At 38.0% G+C, this 17,319-nt stretch overlaps 1 protein-coding gene across 3 annotated transcripts in view; it reads left to right on the plus strand.

Moving 5' to 3' along the window:
* The window catches only part of LOC149088343 (2-oxoadipate dehydrogenase complex component E1), an 846,788-nt gene that overhangs the window by 578,789 nt on the left and 250,680 nt on the right, over nucleotides 1-17,319 (plus strand). The window lies entirely within an intron of this gene.

Genomic DNA, 17,319 nt, shown 5'->3' on the forward strand with positions numbered 1-17,319 from the left:
CAGGGGTAATTCAAGTATTACGTCAGCATCTATGGGGAGATGGGTTTTCTGATTTGCTAATTTTTGATGACAAGGGGGGAGGGGGTGTTTAGATAATGCTTACGTCATCAACCACCCTCTATGAAAATATGAAATATTCTTAATGGCATCTTACTCTGTGCGCCAAAAACAAGAAAAACCTTCCAATAGTTTTGAAGTAATTTCCCCCCCCCATATTAATAAGTGCCCTATAGAGCCACTTTAGTTATCTCTAAATGTTTCATGGATCCAAGTGATCTGGAAATGTGGTCGGGTCGCTTAAGTGCTCTATAACTGTGCCACACGTCACTCAAGTGTTATGTAATTATATGCCGCGGATCACTTAAATAATCTGAAAATGTGCCGCGGGTGACTTGAGTGATGTAGAACTGCGTTGGGGGCTTCTTAAGTGCTGTAAAACTATGTCACATGTCACTCAAGGTATCTCTAAATGTGTCATGGATCGTTTAAGTGTTCTGAAAAAGTAGCAAGGCCGATTGAATGCTCTTGAATTGTGCCATGGGTCACTTAAGCAATCTGTAAATGTGCCACTTAGTTTATTTTTCAAAATTAGGTTTGAGGAGGGCAGGCCGCATCAGATAACCCCAGGGCCATATTTGGTCAGCAGGCCAAGGGCCTTTATGCGATTTGCCATATTTGGCATAGAGGGTGGGTTGCAATGAATTTATTAAAGATAAATTTTTTGAGTTCATAGCCTTCAAATAGCATTGCAATTAACAGATATAGATTATAATAAAAATAATAATTCAATTTAAAAAAATAAATTTTCTTGTATCGGGGAGAGGGGACGTAGGAGCCCCTTATGATGCCCCCCCCCCCCGTGCATCTCTGATCCCACCAATATGCGTTAGAATTCAGTGAGGGGCAGAGCTGATGACAAAATTTTGCTGATGGGGAAAGAGGTGCTCAAAAGTGGCTAAATATTTGCTGACGTAATACTTTAACTGCTCCTAAGGGCTTGAGTCCATATATATGGGACAAATAACAATAAATGTAAATGCCTTCATATTCAATTTTATAGGATAATTTTGCCCAGTTTGCAAAAATACGAAGTTTTCATACACAGTGGGCAATTAAATTTATTTGTGCTGACATTAACGCAAACTTATTAATTATTCCTTTTTAATAATTTAGTGTAAAATATATTTTTTATACGATCAAATTTTTTGTAATTAATCTTAGCTAGAAAGAAAGTAGTAATATTACAAATTTGTCTATATTGTAACTCTCCATAAAAGTCAGCTGAACAGCAGAAATTCTTCAATTTCGGGCGAAACACTTTTTTCTGTGCAGTGAAACTTCTGTTAAATGGAATTACCTTATTATTAGTCTGAAATTATTTTCCATTAAGGATAGGTTTCTTTTTCATAGGGGTACACATGCTGTTGTCATCTTTTCTACATCGATGTAGTTAATACCATCAAAACATGTGTTTTTATATACAGGGTGTCTCAAAAAGAATCGCCCGATTTGAAATGCATATATTACGAAAAACATTGAACAGACACTTAAGATTAATTTTGTATTACATGTAGGTAATCATAAATTTTTTTTACAAATGAAGTTAGAGGTGTTAAATATGTCCACCTTAGGATACACAGCATATGTCTGTACGGTAATCAAATTTATTCCAAACTTTTGCAAGTATGCTTGTATCCACTGTAAGAGGATCTCTGTGGACTTGTGTGAAACACTGTCGAATGCGTTCCACATATTCATCTGACATGTGGGGACGGCCAGGGGATTTCCTTTTACACAGACAATCCATGTCTCAGAATGCTATCTGAGACATGGATGCCATTGCCTAATGCTCTGAGCGGGAGTAAGTTGAACAGCAGGGTATTGTTGACGAAAAGCATGTTTAACAGTTGTTACAGACTCGTACTTCGCGAAGCTTAGAACACAAAACGATTTCTGTTGTGCTGTCGCTATCTTGACAAACACTGAAGTGGTGGTTTAAGAAAGAGCGTTAGTGCTACCTATCGGTAACTGCGTGAAACTCGAGATTTCCCTCTTTCTACCCATACATTATTTAATCAAAACAGATTCTGAATAGTTAAGATTTTTTTAAATAGATGATTCTTTTTGAAACACCCTGTATTTTATTTGTCTAAAATTTGTAATTGATTAATTTATTATAAAAATTCACATCGATTCATTTTCCCGGTGAAGAAGTTTACCACATTGCACTTTCGTGTCTGGCACAGAAAGTAGCAATACAAATAACTTCCTTTAGCTTTCAGTGATTTTTAGTGCAAAATATCAATGTTATTAGATGCCTTCTTCATCATATCGTTTTTAAAATAAAAATTGAGAAATTGCATACCTGTTTAAAAAGACAGTGATCAACAACCAATAATTTTTGTTAAAAAAAGATTCTACATATGTGTAACACTTAGAGCACTCGTCTGAGTGCTCTACCATCTAAGCTATGGAAGCGGATAGAATATTTCAACCTTGGAGCGTATATATATATATGTTGAAAGGCACCGTACATGGACGGTGTCAACAATCAACTAATAGCTCGCGAATGACAAAGACCAACCAGATGGCCATATGCATATAGAAACGTCCTCTCCGCTTGTCAATACAAGATTTATCGAAAGACTGGTTATTTGTGGAGATGAAGATTACAAGGAAGAAAATTCATCACTGCCCCCACAGGAACTCGAACCCCGGTCTCTCGCTTGCCGGACGAGTGCTCTACCATCTAAGTTATGGAAGCAGAATATTTCAACCTTGGAGCGTATATATATGTTGAAAGGCACTGTACGTGGACGGCGTCAACAATCAACTAATAGCTCGTGAATGACAAAGGCCAACCAGATGGCCATATGCATATAGAGTACTTGGATCGTATATATAATAAGTGGCAAGCGAGAGACTGGGGTTTGAGTCCCCGTTGGGGCAGTGATGGATTTTCTTCCTTGTAAATCTTCATCTCCACAAATAACCAGTCTTTCGATGAATCTTGTATTGACAAGTGGAGAGGATGTTTCTATATGCAAATATCTTTTGTCATCTCTGACAGTATAATAAAAATAAATCACTTGAAAATAAACTAATTAATTTAAATGTGCATAAAATAAAGTAATGTACATTATATTTACTCTCTAATTACTAAATATTTAGATTTTCACAGCATCTGTATGAAACTTCTCTCATCCCACACTTTATTTTTTTTTACTTTCTATGAAATTTTCAATGATGATGTCTGAAACGTCTCTGACTAGACATTTATAAGAGTCAGACTGAAAGAGCATTCTGGATATACACAATAGCATAAATAAGCTTTATTGCTACATTGATACAATAGCTACGGAGAAACATGACCTACTGCCATGGCCACCAGAACTCGAATCCCCAACATAGGCAGATAGACTTGGAAGTCTGGGGGGCACGATGATGTCAATTCATGTATACGCATATACATTTGATCTGTCAACTCCACCTTTCACTCTAGGGGGGGGCATTGTCCCCCCCCCCCTAGGCCTCCTGTATCTCCGCCCATGATCCCCAACAGCAATCGAACACCGTCGTAGCCGTCAATTTATCGCACTCAACTCGTCGCGGTACAAGTTTGTAGCAGTGTCAATTTCTCACTGTACAAGTTTGTAGCAGTGTCAATTTCTCACTGTACAAGTTTGTCGCAGTGTCAATTTCTCACTGTACAAGTTTGTCGCAGTGTCAATTTCTCGCAGTACAAATTTGTCGCAGCTCCAATTTGTAGCTGTACAAGTTTGCCGTCATGTCAATTCGTGGTGATGTCAATTTATATATTACAGCGCAGAATCAATTCGTCGAATTGTCAATTCGTTACTGTACATGTTCCATGCGAGCTTGCATGTAGGTCTTACACGTGAAATAAAAAACATGAATGTGTACACACAGTTAACTGAAAATAATTATTTTTTGTCAATGCGGAAAGGTTATCGTAATTTTAATTACATTATCAATTACATTTAAAAATTTAACTGCATATAAAAATTTTATTATATTTGAAAATTCAGTGATAAAAATTTGAAATGTGGAATAATTGATTTTTGCTGTGATGAAATTTCAATATCAAGTTGAAAAATTTTGGTTTGTGTATATTCCCCTAAATTACAGTGAGCCTATCTTTAACGGTAAATTTCTATCTGCCCCATGGGCTCGAGAGTTTCTCCCCCACCCCTCCGAGAGTCGCCAACATTTACCATTACAGTATCTCCATAAGAACCTGAAATATTTAATGAATGAATAATTCAATAAAATTAATATTTAATTTTCACCGTATAAGCCGCACTTCCCGCTTTGGTTGGGATTTCTATTTCTCACAGCGAAGGGAGTTGGGTGCAGATCAAGGGTAGAAATGTACAGTGTGCTTATGAATGACGCTTCGATAAAGCTTTTATAATGCCCACAGGATGAGCACTGACAAAGACCATGTAATCACCAATAAGAAAGACGACTATGGGTCAGTCGCATAGATATAATATAACCATTAATCTTATGTTTATAATCAGTCGCATATCTTTGGCTGGCTTGTTTGAATATTTTTCACATAGTTTTCATTAGCATCTAAGCTTTTGGTACAAGGTTGGTGTGCTTAGTTTACATATTTCTGTTGGCAAAATCATGGAATATTGTAAAATCGAACATGGAAATGATATGTTGGTTTGTGTGTGTGTTTAAAAGGTTTTTCCCTATAGTTCATGCTCCAAAATTGGAAAAACTTTGAATGAATTATCCTATTATTAATTTTCTTTATTTGAGATTTTTGTCGTATCATACAATAGAGATACAGATTATATGGATGACAAAAAATAATGTAGTACTTTTTAAATTGAATTGTTTGAATTCAATTTAAAGTGGGGGGGGGGGGGCTCAAACGGCATCAGGCCCCAGTTTCTGGCGCCCATGGTCGGAGTGTTTGAATTTTATTTCAGTGTGATAATACAAAGTGATTTTAAATGTACATTGCATTGCAAAAAAATAATGTGAAAAGACTTTTCACAGCTGTTAAACATAAAACTTAGATGTTCGTTAAGATAAAAAATTCCTTAATGATATATTCTCTGTTTCTCTGTATGGATACATTTAATAGTGAATTACAGAAATCATGCTGGGGGCACACATTAATCGCAATTTATTATCTCGATGTGCATCCACAACACCCCTCTGCAAGAAATGGAAATCCATACGGAAAGCAGGAAGCGCGCCCTATACGATGGAAACTAAATTTTCAAAATTTATTTGACTTGGTGTACGTTCCAATGTCCTTCGACGACTTCAATGAATACTTTCCTTCATTTGTTAAAAATTAAAACAGGGATGGGAATTAAAAATTAAATGAAATTAAAACAGGAAGGGGGAACGTTTCCAATAAATGATAAAAAAAATAGTTACATTTTTTTACACCTAGAGCAACTACTCTATTCACAGCAAACATATGAATTTTAAAGCAATTCAAATTTGTTGCGACGAATTCACATCACGACGAAATGACTTTGCTACAACTTTGTACCGTGGCGAGTTTGTAGCACAACGAATTGATGCTGCGACAGAATTGTTAGAAGAAATAATTCCAGAATTTATAAAAGCCTCCAATAATTTACCATGAGTGCGGGGGCTCACAGAGCAAGGTGTTCAGTACTACCGCTCCTGTCGCACACTCGTAAGAGTGGCTTTTACTCTCACAGCGGAAATCACTTTTTCTCATTTCTCTTTGATAGCCTCAGCCGTTTTTTCCACTGAGGGCAAAGCAAGAATCGGGGGGGGGGGGGGACTAAGGTGAAGAGATGCTTGGCTAGTCAGCGAATATCTGTTGTTTAAATTTTGTCCCGTAGGGTGATATTTTTGGTGGGCCCAAGCAGAGGTGGATTTAACTGCAGGCGCACCAGGCACACACCTTGGGCCACATATAAAACCCAAACGTTACACTTTTTTTCTAATTTAAGGGGTCCAGTATTTACTTTTGCTCTGGGGCCTCAACTGACTTTAATCCGTATCTGCCCCCAAGCAAAACTTTTCACAGGCCCTTTTGTAGTGAAAGAAAGGTGATCCACGACAGGTGGTGAAGGGAGTCATAGAGAGACGTGAGGAGCAAAGCTTTAAAAATGAGACATGGGTGAAAAATATTATTACTTTCAGAATCCATCAGATTCGTCCATAGAACTAGGGGCATCTTAACCCTTGGGTCTATGTGGGCTTCACCCGGGTCTTCATGTCTATAATGGAGGGAGAAGACTGCATTATATGGGATTTGTTACTATGATTTTCATATGTAAGCTGTTATTTTCAGCTAAGTATGCAGGGCCGCTAGAGCAACGGTTGATGTGTTAGAGGGGTCGATTTGTCATGCAGGTTCGTTGGATCATCCCTTATTTTACACAGACCGGTTTTTTACCACATAATTTGACTCCTGGGAGGGATGATAATACACCAATTGAATCCTTGCCTAGCCATGATTCCAAAGATTGACCTGATGTATTAAAATTTTATTCATAATGAAAAAGTAGAAAGTATCTCGCACTTGAATGAGGATAGAGGGGGCCCTGGATAGGACAGGGGGCCACGAGAAAAAATGTGATCCATGGGGGCCATGAGCTGAAAAAGGTTAAGAAACACTGCTTTACATGTAGCTGGTCATTTGACAGAGATGAGTGGGGAAAAAATTACAAACCATAGAAAGTCCAGCAAAAACGATTTTTCCCTGTCATGTGGTAGGGTATACTGTATATCTATTCCAAAAAACAGCCAGGGAATTTTAGCCGCACACAAATTGTATGCTATCAGCGGCTTTCTTTTTGCTGAGTAAAAAAATACTGACAGCTTCAATATTGTTAAGCAAAATTGTTTTGTCAACCCTAGGGGATAATGAGCAAGCCAGACTTTTTAGGAAAAGTGCGCAAATTTCTCAAACATGAATTCATAGGTTCTGGTCATTACCATGAACTCAAACACACACGTTTGTTTTTAAACTCAACAACATTTAATTCTGTGAGAAGGGCGATTCAATAATGTGTCAATAAAACGCAGGGGAATTACATAAGACAACCTCCCACTACAGAGTTGTCAACAAACACTCATGAATATATTTCTCCCCAGAGACATAATAAGAAAAACACAAGAAAAGTAAAGCGAAAGGTGACATCAACTCCATCTTGTGTTCTGAGCAAGAGATAAAAAATTAGGCGCTTCTATCCCACCCAGCGTTGTAATGCTAATTACAACCAATATCAATTCAACACAATACAAAAGAAATTAAAATATGCTTGAAATGAAAACTTGTACACGAGACATATTGCAAAAGTAATTATGAAGAATCATGAGCATATAACTGTGCAATGAACGAATGCCATAGCATATGCAAGTTTCTCTCTCATCCACAGTTCACGCATATAACTATAATAGTAATAATACATTTGCAAGATAAATGCATCTTACTTGTGTAGGCATATCCTATTTTGGGCATCGAAAGGAACTGAAAAATACATCTAAACACATCACTGCTATAATCAAACATGCATTGCAATTAATTTAAAATGCAACAAGCATATGTACAGTCAATTCCATTAATATCCATTCTGAAAAGCTTACAAAAATCATCATTATCATATGCAAGAAATTATGCAGCTAAAATGCACCAAGATATATCTGATTAAATATGATAAACACAAACACTAGATAAAATTACATGAAGACCAAGTCACTTCATTTCTCTTGAAGCTGGAGCAAACAAATTTTTGCTATGGATCGTTTGATTAGTCCATTTTTAGTTCGTACAGTCACAATGCGAACCTTGTGATCTAGACATGGAATGATTTCTTTGATTCTTCCAAGTAACCAGTTACACGGCGGCACGTTATCCTCCTTGACAATCACCATGGCACCTGGTTGCACATTAGATTTTGAGAAGTGCCACTTATTTCGTTGCTAGAGCAAGCTTAGGTAGTCCATCTGCCAACGCTTCCAGATGGCCTGGACAAATCGTGTTATGAGCTGCCATCAAGATAGTTGGTTATCACCAAAGTGGCACAGGTCAGGCTCAACAATGGTGTTAAGTGATCGTCCTATCAAAAAGTGAGCTGGTGTTATGACCTCAAAGTCATTGATGTCTGGAGATAGAGGTGTAAGTTGTCTGGAGTTCAATATGACTTCAATTTGGGTCATAAGTCTCAAACTCTTCTAACGTGAGTTTGGAAGATCCAACAGTTCTTTTGAAATAGTGCTTGAAGGACTTGACACCAGTTTCCCACAAACCTCCAAAATTTGGAGGTAGGAAATTCCATATGATTTCCTCGAAGGCGAAAAAATTGGCCACAGATTCTTCAGGTTTCACAACCATCTGATGAAGACGTTTTAACTCTGTGTCGGCACCGACGAAATTAGTGTCGCTGGTCGCAGCAGATTATTGTCGCTGAATGTTGATGAGCATTTTCCACGTCTAGCAAATAACCTCTTTAGACATGCAATAAATGTGTCCGCTGTCAAATCTGATACAAATTCTAGCTGGATTGCGTCATGAAACACACGAATAAAGCAACATAGATTTTATTCAATTGATTTTTCCCCGGCCCCTTTAATTTTACGTAGAAGGGGCCACAAAAATCTACTCTACAAACGTTGAATGGAAAAATTCTTTTTACTCTTTCCTGAGGCAAGTTGCCCATTATTTGCTCAAGAGTGATCGGTTGTGCACGGAAGCATGTTACACACTCATGAACTATTTTTCTTGCAAGGTTTCTTGCACTAACAACCCAAAAAATTTGGCGAATGACATGCAGTAAGGTTTGAAAACTTATACATGCAGGTGTTTACAGTGATAGTATTCAAGAATCGGTCTTGTTAGTCTATGTTTGGCTGGTAGAATCAGTGCCGTCGGAGCCGGGGGTGCTGTGGGTGCTCGAGCCCCCACACTCTCTTGTAGAATGGGGCAGAGCACCCACAGAATTGATTCAGGAATAAAAACCTCCTATATAGATTTCTGTAGAGATATCGAACACGAAAAAAAAAGAAGGAAAAACTGCTGTTTCCTCTCTAAGAGTCTTGAATCTTGCTGGAGTCCCCATTGCCATCATAATTGATAGCCTTTAGGCACTGATACAGCAAACATTCTACTGTGGTGCTTCCTCCCGCTCTCCCACATTTCTGCTTGTGTCCCTTTTCCCTAAGGAATAGAGGGTATTCAGATGCATATGTTTTGGTGTGGCGTCAGAACTGGGGGGTGCTCAAGCAGCACCCCCCAGTAACAAAACCAGCAGTAAACAAAAACCTAACAAAAAATGAAAAATCTTTTTTTTCTTCATCCTCTTGTTTTGTCTTGTTGCTCTACTTATCTAGTGGTTATTTGTACAGCTTCCGGCACCTACGATGGGTATTTTTGGAGCCACGCCCACTTTTTTTTTATGATTCTGTCCACGCAGGCAGGGGTGCAACTATGGGGAAGCAGGTGGGTCTGGTGCCCTGGACGCTGAACCAGGAGGGGCGCCAAGTTCATTCTTTAACTGTTTCCTCTTCATTCAAGGGCGCCAAAATTTTGGCTTGCCCCGGGTGACAAAGTTGTGACAATTCAGCATAACTACCCAAAGTTCTGATCTGGCGAAATCGGTGCAATCGATACACAGTAAGAGAGAGACAAATGATTTCAAGAAAATTTCCAGATTTTAACATAAGTAAATTTATTAATACTTTTAACAATTAACAAGGTTACAATTAACAGAACAAAATTATTTCTCTAATTCATACCATTCCCTATGCAAGTCCATTGAGTCATCTATATAGTCCGGCGACTGAAGTTTGACGATTGAATTACTCGATCAGGGACATCATTGACCTTGACGGGAGCAAACAAAGGTCACGAGCCGAGACACCACATGGCGGCAAGAGCTGCAGGGTCAACAGGTAGAGCCGAGGTGACGACCAGGCGGTTACAAGAGACGAATGACGCCAAGCCAAACGACGGACCAGCGATGACAGGAATTGGGAAGATGGCAGTGACAACTGATGACCAGAGAGGAGGCATGCTAAGTTCCGGAACCAGCCGGCGATGTGCCGAGCACCAGTGAGACAAGTTATTTCATTCTATAGACGATTCACCAAAAGGCGACCACTTTCACCTTTAGTGATGTATACTGAGTTGAAAGTGAGATTGAATGCGAGATAATGCGAAGTGACTCCGGGTATTTATACCTATAAAGAAAGTGTGGAACGATCCAACTCCTGGGACCGACCATCTCAGAAAATACACATCAGAGCACAACCAATAGGAAAATACAACATCCAATTTGCATAAAGAAATGACAATAGATTTTTTATAGGAACTTTCACAAAATAAAAATGGCAACAACAATTTAAAATGGCAATGTGATCAGGATCGCACATTTTTCCGGACTATGAGCAATGAAAATATCACAGACTAATTTAATCAACCATGCACAGTTATGAAAGGTAAGAAAACATAACAAATTCTATTAAAAATTATACAATTACAACTGTATGAACATGTTTATAAAATAAAAGATAGAGGCAGGTTTTGCAATTTCCCCAAGTAGGGCCATCTTAAGAGTATCATGGGCCCTCGGGCCAATTGATTTTTCTGAGGCCCTACCGAACGAATTCTCGAAAATTTCAACCAGATCTCATTTTTGTGAGGCCCCTTTTTGCTTAAGGCCCCCCGGGCCGTGCCGGGTGGGCCCATGCCTTAAGACGGCACTGTCCCCAAGGGCTCCCGACTATTGTTACAAAGTATCTAGTTGCGGCCCTGCACGCAGGCGTCCTTCCTTTACTTCAGGGTAAAAGTATTTTACAATGAATGAAATTCTGCATTTATGGGGTGATGCAGACACACGTTTCAGTCGAATAAATGAATGCCTGCAAAGATTTTTTTACGGAAAATTTGTCTCCTTGTTTATGACTGTTACCGGCAAACATTGGCGTATGCAAAAGGGGGGGGGTTCTAACCCCCCCACCCTCCGAAAGAAAAGGAATCTCAACCCCCTCGAGAAAATTCAGCGTACTCCTATGCTGGCAGATATGGGATAATTTGCTTACAAGTCTTGACGGTGCAATTGTGCGTGCATTTATTTCCTTTGACCAGTGGTTTTCAATCGGTGATCTGCGGAGTCCTTGCGGCTCCATGAGCACTTCAGGAAGGGCCCCGCAGTCAGTCAAAAAAATATATAAATCAGTAAATTTGATAAATAAGTAAAAGATACGAATCTACGGAGCTCCGTCATAGAAATTATATACCAAAAAGGGCTGCGTGTGTAGATAGAGGTTAAGATCAGCTGCTTCATACTGCTCATCAAGGCAAGTCCTCTGAGTGTTTGGACCTTCTTTCATTTGAAGCAGCTAGGTAAGCAATAGTTCCACTTATACAATATCAAGTGGTTCTCAAGTGTTTGCCAACCATGGCTCCCTTGTGCATGGCTTCTCCAGGATGTGGAGGCCACGAGATTGTGAGGGCGCAAAAGATGCCAGGCCAATGGTACCATTTGCAGGGGGCCGCAACCTCACATTTTATGGGCCCCTTTATAGTGAATTTATAGCGTGAAAAACAAAAAATGGCAAGAATCATCCCGGGCCCAGGGCTAGAGCCCTGTCAGCCTCACCCTTGTGGGGGCCCTGGTCCTAGCTATCATTTCTCCTTCGCCTTTTAGAAGTGCTGAAAGAAATCAATTTAGAGCATTGAACAGGCACACATCAATGTTGCAAAGTCACAGTGAACCCACTAGGAACCGCAACGTGCACTTTTTAGAACCACTGATATCTAAATTTTTTAATGTAAAAAAACTTTGTTACGTTAATGTATAACAAAAGACTATATTGGGCAGGAGCAGCTCGCTAACAGGGTTTCAGTCTGGAGGCCAAAGACCACCTCTTATCATTTTTTTGTTTTGCATATTGCAATTTAACTATAGAAGGGCACATGAAAAGTTTAGTCTGAGGCTCTACTGTGGGGAGGCCATAGAGAGGAAGGAAGGATACAATATCTTCCGAAAAATCTTACGGTATTAACCTTAAAAATTAGCATTTTAAGATCAATGAATTTAATTAAAATATCATATATATATGTATTTTCTCTATATATACCAATATGATATTTTAATTAAATTTTCTTAAATATTTTCAATTTTTTTCAGTTATCTATTTCTGATCACATAGAGGCCCAGTCTTTGTTCTTTCCTGCGCATGCTTTTGGAGCCATGGTTCCAGTTGGAGCAATATTTTTGTTTGGAAATGAAACAGTGCCGAGTACAGCCACAGTTCCTATTTGAAAGGGGGTGTGCGTCGAGATCGGCCACGACAGGGTGCCGCTGTATACAGTATTTCCAAGGTAGATTTGGCCACTCGTGGTGGAAAATTTAGGGGGAAGTGCCAAAACAAATTTTCATTCTTGGTAGGACCACTGTTAGCCCCCATCAGTTGCAAGTACGACTTTTAAATCCCTAGTTTAAAGGTAGCCTTGCGCATGATCACATGGGCTCGAACATTTTTTATTTCGGTTCTTCCGAAGGATTTCAGGATGGTCAGTGATCTTGGATGAGGAAACGATTCACTTTCTATTCTTTTATTATGTACCGAATATTATTCTTTAAAGGGGTATGCATCTGTGACCATCTAAAGGGTTCCGTGCGATGGAAGGAAGACCCCTTTCTCAAACCGATAGAAATCTTGCTGTTTTTTCACTTTCCATTTTGTTGAAGCAGACCAGACCAAGACCTGGTCTCAAAATTTAGGAGGGGCCACAATTTTCATAAAAGAAATCCTTTTCTTCTGAAATGGAAAACATTTTTTTCCCTCTTGAAACTTTCATTTCGTGGGAGAAGAAACAGCTTCCAGTTTCAAACTCTGATAACATCAAAAAGTGCTCCTGGCTATTACAATTAGTGAAGGAATTTCAAAGAGCATATGCAAAGACGGGTTTTTCAGTTTGACCGACATCCCCTTGGGTGCCAGAAAGCAGAAGTAGGAGCTGATGTATTTGTGTGAGGTGGAGGTAACTCCAAGGAAGAAAAGATTTTGAAACCATTGATATTCCTCTTTCTTTTTTTTCCAAAGTTCCTTTATTTTCCCCAACGCTAAAAATGCTATTAAACGATCAGTCAACTTTGCAGACAACCAGCTGTAGAAACTTGTTAGAAGATTTTCTTTGGTTGTCCGATTTTGCCGATGGCCAATTCTTTATTGTGATTGGATGTTATTAGCGTGGTTGCGCCTACAGCAACGACATTGCACTAATTGCCTTAGTCGTCATCTTTTTTTTTTTGCATGTCAGATAGGGAGTAAAAGTACACTACTACCTATGTTTACTGCTGGCCAGAATGATTGCCACACATCAATATCGATGGCTCAGCGCGGTGCCCCTAGTAGCTGCGATGCACACTTTGAGAACTATTGGTGTAAACAGTGAAGTTGAAGTACAAACAAAATTACTCTATCGAAGATCTAGGCATTTCATATTTGGATTTTCCAACAGGCGAATTCACTAGATAGTGGTAAGATTCATGTATATAATTTGTTGTTAAATGAAACTTATCAGCGATGTGTTTGTAGATTTTTTGTACAAAAACTGTTTCTCATAGGATCTTGTTTCGAAACTTAATGGTTAAACTTAACACTCTGATAACAGAATTTTATTTTTCTTAATTACCGGACTTAGAATTGATAGATTTACAATTGAAACTGTTGTGCTCGAGTGTGTAATAAAAGTTTTTCTTCGATGAAAATACATCAGGGTGAGTTTGTGTATTCTAATTTTCATTAATAATCCTGTTATTTGAAAAATAAGCGGTGCATAAGCTGACTCCAATGAATATTGACGAGAAAAGGTTATGTAAAATGCAAAGAATTCTATATTGCATGAGAAATTCATTTTTCCCAACGATTTCCTTATATGTATTTCAATTTTTTAATTATTATTATTTTTTTATCACTATTCAAAGCATTCAAAGCAAGGCTAGGATATTTGCTGCCCAGGGCAAACATTATTTTGCCGCCCCCACAACAACAACCGTGACAACCCTTATTAAAATTTTTTTTTCACACTGTAAATTCACTAAAGAGGGGACCATTTTAACCTGACTTAAGGGCCCGTCAAAGATCACAGCCTAGCAGGAGGGAACAAATTCATAAATTTAAATAACAAAAAAACTACGGTAAGAACAATAACAAACATTGACAGTATCTTGAAAAATTTAATCTCTAGTTTGATATCAATATAGTAAAATAATGCTTACCTTTTCTCTAAATGCTGTCTTCGGCGTCAACTGTTTTGTTAATAAACAATAAAATCGCCAGCTTTTGCATCTTGTAAGTAACGCTGTGTCTTCGAAAATGGCAGTCTTTGTTGACACTCACTGACAGTGAAGACAGGAGGGGAGAACGCGTCGTAAGGACCTGTACCATTCTTTGTTGTTTTCGGCCATTATAAATGGCAAGTGCGATGTTATGATGGGCAAAAAATTTGGATTATTTCAAAAGAAACTAATTATCGTACAAGATATTCTCCTTCGAAATGAAATGCTGTAAAAATGAGAGTAAAACTATTTTAGAAAAGAAATGGAGGTACTTTGGCCTTTACTGAGTGAATACATTCTTACTATACCATTTGGTATCGGACACGTCGAAATTTCCAATTTTTTTTTTCCGTCGCTTGGTATTCATTTGACAAACAGGCGTCGCATTGATGTCGATCCGACGCATGACGATACCGTTGTGCTACTGGGGGAGTTCAAGTATTTTCCTAACATTCAATAATAATGTTATGGGTCTGTAAGAGTCAAGGTCTTTCGGCTTCCTCCCTTGTTTCAGGAATAATAATAGCATGCCATTTTGGGAACATTCTTATTTCCAGGCTTTATTCAACAAGATATGGAATAGAGAAGGGAACCTACATAGGAGCTTTTTGATGGTTCTATTACAAATTCTTCTATTCACACCTGGTGCCTTTCTGTTGGTTTACTTGTTAATGATTCTCGTTATCTTCATGTGTGTGATAGTCTTGTCTCTTGTGTGCAGTGGAATGTCACAGACAGGGTTGTTGATTTTTTTGATTTATTTGATTTAAATCACTATTTTTTTTGATTTTATTGATTTTTTTAAACAAAATATATAAAATATATATATATTACCAACACACTAGTCACTAATCTATGCTTTCTTTAAAGAATATAAAATTAATGAAATTTAAACTTACAAAAATGATGACTATTTAAAAAATACTAAAATAATATTAAAAAATATCATACACTTGTGAAATATTTCAGAACATTTTATTAAGAAAAGGGGAAAAAACACTTCTGGAATCAAGTATTAAATAATTTTACCCTGTGTGAATAATTGTTCATTTGTTTCATTAGAAACACTGGTTTGGGATGCTTTGTTTACTCTCAATCTGTTTTGCTATTTGTAATGAACTGCACCCTTGAAAAAATTCTTTCAACACAGGCATCAGTGGCTATAGTTAGTATGTTTACAAATCACTAGGGAGCCGTTGAAATATTATGTCAGCATCGATGGGGGGGGGGGGGGTTCCGATTTTTTCTGACTTTTGATGACAAGGGGGGGGGAGGGGTGTTTGGATAATGCTTACACCATTAACCACCCTTTATGAAAATACGAGTTAGGGGCCGTTAAAGTATTACGTACGCAAATTTTTAGCCATTTTTGACCCCCCCCCCGTCATTAAAAGTCAGCAAAACGCCCCTTCCGCCGCCCCCCCCTTTCAGCAAAATTTCGTCATCGGCTCTGCCCCTCTGAATCCTAACTCATAGTTTCATAAAGGGTGGTTGATGACGTAAACATTATCCAACCCCCCCCGTTATCAAAACTCAGCAAATCGGAACTCTCCCCCCCTCCCCCCCCCCCCCATCGATGATGACATAATACTTGAACAGCCCCTTAGGATTCAGAGGGGCAGAGCTGATGACAAAATTTTGCTGACGTGGGGGGGAGGGGGTCAGCATTCTGCTGACTTTTGCTGACAGGGGGGGGGTTAAAAATGGCTAAAAATTTGTTTAAGTAATACTTGAACAGCCCCTAGAGATACGTAAATTTCTTATTTACGAAATAACCGCGATAAATGCGAAATTTGCCAACTTTGACGAATAAATGCTGAAATTGATTTTTTTTACTATTTCGTGAAATCTATGCAATTTACTTTTTGAAGTGGAAAGTCGTAATTTTGCTCAGTACTTGTGAGCGTGCTTCAAAGGGAAACCACAAGCATCACTTTTTGTCCCCTTTTGCGTTGTGTTATTTGTAAATACAGTCGAGTTCTGTTATAACATAGCCCTAGATGGTTCGAGAAGTGCATGTAATAACTGACGTCCATGTTATAGGGAGGTGTTGAAATTAGATTACGTAGCAATGACATATATGCATTATTGAGATTGTTTTGGACAAAATAAGCTTATGCAACACATAACTGAAATATAATATAGCATGAATATATAGTTTTTGATTGGTATCTGGAAGAATTTTGGAAATTTATTTAGAAAACGAGATATTATGTACAACAACATGCAGATATTTTTTGAAATGGTAATGATATTTTTTTGATTTTATGCTAATAGTTTTTCCCCTTTGAAGTTGACAGTATTGTACAATTAAAAAATTCAGAAAAAATAATCCACTGATGTTCATGAATTCACCAATTAACCGTTTAAAGGCCAATGTTCCATAAATGGAACATAGTTTTTATTTACGAAAACATCAGATAAAAATTGATTCAAACATTTCAGTTTTTTTATCGTATATAGACGAGAGTTCAAAGTATTTTTTAAAATAAATTCGGAAACTTGAATTATTTTGTCTGTTTTTACCTCTTAATATATCAATCAAAGTAAATCAATTAGTTTGTTTGTGCTGCTAAACGTTAAAGAGCTACGCTCGTTCAAAAATGCATGTTCCATTTATGGAACATTGGCCTTTCAAGAGAGACTAATTCTAGGGATATCTAAAACGAACGTGCAGTGCGCTGCTTCGATTTTCCCATTTGAACCCAAGGGTGTTGTCATCGTTCCACATGTGTGTAGGGGCTAATTCTGGGTAATATGATACAGAGGAATGTGCTTTTCTGGGGTGAATTGTTCATATTTATATTGGTTGAGTATTTTTTTATTCTTGCATTCTTAGAAATGTATGTTTTTGCAAACTTCAGACTAATCAAACCAAGTTTGACAATCCTAGATAGTCTTGTTGTGTTCAGCTGAGTGTAACCATATCAAAAGGTATCTTACATTAGAATAAATTGTGAGATATTTAGAAAAACTCTTTCAGATTCCAAATTAGAGG

This window comes from Pholcus phalangioides, unplaced genomic scaffold (genome assembly GCF_987345545.1).
Source record: "Pholcus phalangioides strain wild (caught in Gottingen) unplaced genomic scaffold, Ppha-v1.0 ptg000003l_1, whole genome shotgun sequence".
NCBI lineage: Eukaryota > Metazoa > Arthropoda > Arachnida > Araneae > Pholcidae > Pholcus > Pholcus phalangioides.